The sequence below is a fragment of the Drosophila novamexicana genome, unplaced genomic scaffold, assembly GCF_003285875.2.
Source record: "Drosophila novamexicana strain 15010-1031.04,08,12 unplaced genomic scaffold, DnovRS2.1 tig00000796-arrow-arrow-pilon, whole genome shotgun sequence".
Taxonomy (NCBI): Eukaryota; Metazoa; Arthropoda; class Insecta; order Diptera; family Drosophilidae; genus Drosophila; species Drosophila novamexicana.
The window spans coordinates 1,027,383-1,033,396 of record NW_020824824.1 but is presented as its reverse complement, the minus strand read 5'-3'; positions in this window follow the sequence as shown (position 1 = coordinate 1,033,396).

The following is a 6,014-nucleotide window of genomic DNA, read 5'->3' as shown; positions in this document are numbered from 1 at the left end:
ATATCGTCGTAATCTCTCTAGTGTCTTATTCATTCCACAATGCGACGCTAAGGGATCATCATGAGCTAATTTCAAAGCATGGGGAACCAATTCTTTGGGTAGCCATAATTTCCAAACCATGTCATCGGCAACTCCGTCTCCTGAGGCATGCTCGGACCTTCGATAAATAAAGCCATCGATAACTTTGACGTCCGGCATTTGAGTCTGATTCTGCAAAACTTTAGACTTCAACAACTCATAACCCTGGGATTTAAAATATGAAGACTGCATATCAATAAAGTCATCGACATCTAAAGCCGATAAATCCTCCGTGTGAGTACGGGATAAAGCATCTGGTACAATATTCTTACTACCCTTCCGATGTTGTATAGAAAATGTATATCCTTGAAGCTTGAGAGCCCATCGAGCTAGACGACTACTGAGATCTGCTTGATTCATGAGCCATTTAAGGGATGCGTGGTCGGTAATAACAGTAAATGGATGGCCTTCGACGTAAGTCGAAACTTGCGGATGCTTAAAATTGCTGCTAGACATTCCTTCTCCGTAACTGAATATGGGGACCTCGTCACCTGTATCATTAATTTGAACGAGAACACCACCCACACTAGTGTGACTAGCATCACAATGTATATAGAAGGGAGCTTCAAAGTTAGGTGTATGCAACACAGGGGCCTTCAACATTTCAGTTTTAAGCGCCTGGAAAGCTTGCTCTGCCGCTTCTGACCATTCAAACTTTTTTCGAATTGTCAGGGCGTCAGTCAATGGCGAAACTATAGAAGCGTAATTTCGAATGAACTTATGGTACCACCAAGTCATACCGAGAAAGCGACGCAATTGTTTAAGCGAGCGAGGCGCTGGATATTCGGTAATGACAGTTATTTTATCAGCATTCATCCGAATAATACCCTGACCAACAACATGACCAAGATAATTAACTTCCTTTAGACAAAACTTGCTTTTTTCAACGTTAATTGTCAACCCGGCATCCTTTATTTTTCCCACTAGTTCACTTAACACGGCAAGATGACGGTCGAATGTATCAGAAGATCATCTAAATATATAAACACTTCATTTCTTAAGTAAGCTGGAATTATCCTATCTATCAATTTGGACATCGTTGCAGGGGCGTTAGACAAACCAAATGGCATTACCGTGTATTGGTAAAGGGGTCTACCTGGTACTGCAAACGCTGTTTTGTCACGAGAACTGGGCTCTAAGGGTATTGCCAATAAGCGTCTTTTAAGTCGAGACTGGTAATATATTCAGCCTTAGGAAGACGACTTATAATTCCATCAATTAGGGGCATCGGATAAAGGTCCTTTCGAGTAACCTCGTTAACTTTTCTGCAATCAATACAGAAACGAACCTTTCCTGGTTTACAAACGAGCACTACTGGGGAAGACCAAGAACTCTCCGATTGTTCAATTACGCCAAGGGAAAGCATACGATCAATTTCTTTGAACATTAATTTCTCCCTTGCAGGAGATACGGAATAGTGTCATTGTTTGATAGGAATTGCGTTACCTACATCTATGACATGAGACAGTAAGGTGGTTTTTCCTAACCCTTTTTCCGCGAATGAAGGAAATAGCTTCACACTTTCTGCAAGACGTTGCTGTTCGTGTGCAGTTAAAGCTCGCAGCGGATCCTCAATGCATGCAATACTTGGCTGCAAGGCTGGCCTTAACAAGCATGGAGGCAACAGCTCAAACGTTGACCAAAAGTCTATGCCCAAATAAAGCGGTTGAACAAGAGAAGGGACTATATAAAAAGTAATTCGTTTAACCTTTCCACCATAATAAACTTCTGTGCGTAACCGTCCCAATATTTGTTGGGGTTTTCCATCGGCGGTTTTCACCTGTGAAGTAATCGGTTTATACCGTACATTTGTATTCAACAATTCCACAGCGAAACTACCACCAAAACAACTTATCGGCGCACCGGTATCAAATAATCCCGTAACAGTTTTTCCCAATACGGTTACTTCAGCGTAAGGCCTTGAATCGGTACACACGATCGCTGACAAGAGAGCTTGTTTCTCGATCTTACATCGCTTAAAGAAATTTATTCGACGTAATCGCGCTCGTAATATCTTGCGACTTACAGAAGTATTTTTATTAACAGATTGAGATTGCAAACGAGTATGTAAGGTAAATTCTGGGCAAAATGATAAGTCAGGTAAGGATTGATTAGAGGATTCTACTTCTCCCTCTAGTCGGTATTTGTTGCCTTGTATGCAACTGGTTTGCGTGTACCGGTCAATGGTAGTTTTTTGGCACATTGTTACACTTGGTACAAGTTGGCTTGTAAGTGTTTGTCTGACCACAGCCATAGCAAAACATTTTGCGTTCGGCGACACAATCTTGATACCGATGGCTGCAGTTCCAGCAGACTAGATTGATGGCTGATACATCATTATCGAGAACGACTATCGCATCGGACTCTGCTTCACTTTCAGTTTGTACCTTTATAGCGTGCAATGAGCGACGAGGCGCAGGGCGGGGTGCAAACACTCGAGCTTTGGAAATTGACTGAATAAAACCTTCCCGCTTTCGCACTAAATGTCTAAGTTGCGCGATAGAATGTATGGGCTTATAAAGAAGCTCGTGCTGAAATTCTGGCAGCAAATTTGAGCGCAACGATTCCAGCAAGGAGGAATTCGATAAGGGTAGAGACAGTTTGTCGGTCAATATAATAATTGCATCGTAAAAGTCATCGAAAGACTCACCCTCTTTTGTTTACGACGATCAATTGCCGCACGTATGTCAACATCAGTTCGCTCTTCTTTGAACTGAGCACGTAAAGCGACACATAATTCCGACCATACGATAATAGGGACACTCTTATGGTAGCGCCAGAACCAATCGTTAGCGCTGCCTTCAAATAGATGGCTTATATGACGAGCCAACAACTCATTATTTCCATATAATGTCTCGGCTGTTAACGCCTCGACGCGATAGATAAACTCATCTATACCCATGCCCGATCGACCAGAAAATCTAAGTTTCCAGTTACTGATTATTTGGCTTAGTCGGTCTGGACGCAAGTTTTCTAATATTGGAGAACTCCTAGACTCGTTTCGTATAGAATTAGCCGGTCTGGGCTGAGGATGATCGACAATACTCACGTTCGAAGTTGGTTGCTGAGCTGTGGAGCTGCCTAGTTGAGCTGTAAAAGCAGACAAAATATTTTGGAATCCTGACTGTAAAGTTTGGGTCAGGGAGGCTGTTTGTCTTTTTGTGGCTGCTGCCATTGAATCAGAAATTGACTGCTGTATTTCGCTTACCGTGGGGGATACACGAGAGCATGCATCTGGCTCGACTGCCAAAGGCGGAACACTTGGCGGACGAGGATTCTTCGACATGGTGCCTTGGGACAAAATCTCTTCTGGGGGCCCTTGACTTCGGGTTCCAATTGGCATAGTAGCTATCGTCGGTTGCTTTGCGAGGGCGTCGTCTACCACACATGGGTTAGATGGTGAAATTGTTGTTTTGCAAACAGGACAAATATTTTTCTTTCCTACTCTAGTATTATAGCATGCACGATGGAATGTGTGCTCGCAACTGGTAGCTACTAATTGTGTAGAAAACTCGATCGTTTTGAGGCAAATATAGCACTGTTAATTATTAATCGAAGCAGCTGCTAAGTTTTCGCAACTGCGATGTATTGACATTTCCGACCTACGCTTAAAATAAAATACTAACAAGAATTAAAATTACAAAAAAAATAAAAGGTGCAAAATCGATAAACAGATCGAAAATATAGAACAATATTTCATAAAAATGTGTGGATGCCATGCAGTCGTTTTCACGAAAGGTTATAATCTGCATCAGCTTCAAAACTGATCAACTAATACAAGAAAGGGTATAGGGATGAGAAAACAAAAATTTAATAATTAAGCGGCAAGTGCCAGTTCTAGTAACTAATATCTTCTTGCTTTCTCAACAACAGATAATGGTTAGGTTGAGAGCCGGCTTAGTCTTATGATGTGACCAGTACGAGATCAAAAAGGCAAAAGACAACAGTTTGATCCACTTGGTATAACACACGTCAGTAAGGCTCCAGAAGCTCTCTCATAAGAAGAAAAAAAAGATTAAGATGCAAGGGATAGCCGTTGCCTAGGTAACGACTTAATATGAAAGTACTGCTAACTCCATAGCGCAACAGAAGGGTATAATTGAATCGGTGTAGCAGTAATCGGGATTGCCGCTGCACATTTCTCCGCGTATAACAAATATCCAAAGTCTACTACGCACGACCAAACAATCATACTGGGATTTACATTGTTTTGTAATTATAGATCACGGAGTTATAACAATTTAAAGTTAAAACGCATCCAGTTACTCTAAACAAAACATGTGTTATTCGCTATAATAAGTCTTGGCAGTTACACTAATTAAAGTCTGTAGCTGATCCAAAAGAAAAACGTATTGCAAATAACACGATAATGGGTAGTGACGAAACAAATCGAACTAGCTGTGTACTGTCAGGTATTGTTGAAAAATGTAAAGATAATGGTTAGTCGGGACCAGCCAGAGTGGCTGCTTCATGCCCCTTAGTTGGGCGCCGAATATATAAATATATGATATATACTGTAACATACAACGTATGTAAGCGAGCTGATGTCCGTGTAGCGTGCAGTGAAGTCGGCTGGGATGGGTTGACTCATAAATGGCTAAGCTACCTGCTCGCAAGCTCTTATAATTATATATAAAAATTTCGCGTGCTAATGTCTAGTTCGATTGCACAAACAAAATTACGGTGGTTAGGAAAAAATCTACAGAGTTACTGAAATTGTATTAGATTGATTAGGGACCGTAGCTGTAAATGTTGTTGTTATGCTGCGCTGGTATCAATGCGACAGCTGTTGCCCACCCTACCATGATCACCGGGGCCGCTTGACCAGACAAATGGTCGGTGATCCCTAAAACAACACAGATTACATTACCCTAACATTCCGACGACGCAAGGCTCCAACATAAATAAGGCAAATTAGCACATAATTATAAGTTCGTTACACATATTTATTTTTGGGGTGAATTGGGGAGTTAAATCGAAATTTTTCTTAGCCATTAAACATTTTTTTTTTCGTATTTTTATAGTAGAAAAGAAAAGAAGATTAATAAAAAACTTATATTACACATAGATAAAGAATTTTTAGGTGAGGTTCTAATTTGGTCTATGACCCAAATTGGTAAAAGCAAAAACTATTCCTTTCTTTTTTTTTTGTTCGACAAAAATTCATTTAAATTTTTTAATTCATTTAGCGAAAGCTGTAACGCTCACTTGAAATAGATTATTCTCTTAACGTTTTCTCTTTACCGATTTTTTTTTTTTGCTCTTAAACGCGGCATTAAATTATCTATTAAATTGTTATTAGGCCATTCTCTTTTGATTTTCTCGAAAACTAAGTGCAAAGAAAAATAAAATTTAAGAGTTTTTTTTTTTTTTTGCTTCACTTACATGCATTCACTGCATCTCCGAAAGCGCTTCCATCGATGTAATGTGCGATGATCTGCTGAAAAAAAAATCACTTCGAATTGCACACCAAAAAAAAAATTTAGCAAAAAAAATAAAACAAAGAAGGCGCTAGATAACAAAATTATTTTTCGAACTTCATGTGACTTGTATTCTCTCTCTTTCTCTTTAAAACTGGCTCTCACCAGCAATATGGCGATCCGAATTTCGGAGCATGGAAGGAGAGAAGGAGAGATAAAAATAGGCCAATGGAAAGAATATGTAAGGCAAGAAAAAACGGAGTTAAAGAAAAAAAAAATGCGGAATAAGAATTTGAATTTGAATTTGCACTCTTTTACCGAAAAAAAAAAAAAGAAACTCGCACATACCTAATGTAAAATTTTAAATTATGCGCTTAAGGCGGATTGACTACGCCCATGGTGTTCACAATAGGACTTATTCAGTTTTTTTCACTTTTTTTGTTAGCTAAGCTAATTATTCATTTTTCCAGCAAAAATATAACACTAAAAAAAGTAAGATTTCGTTTCGCTTATAAA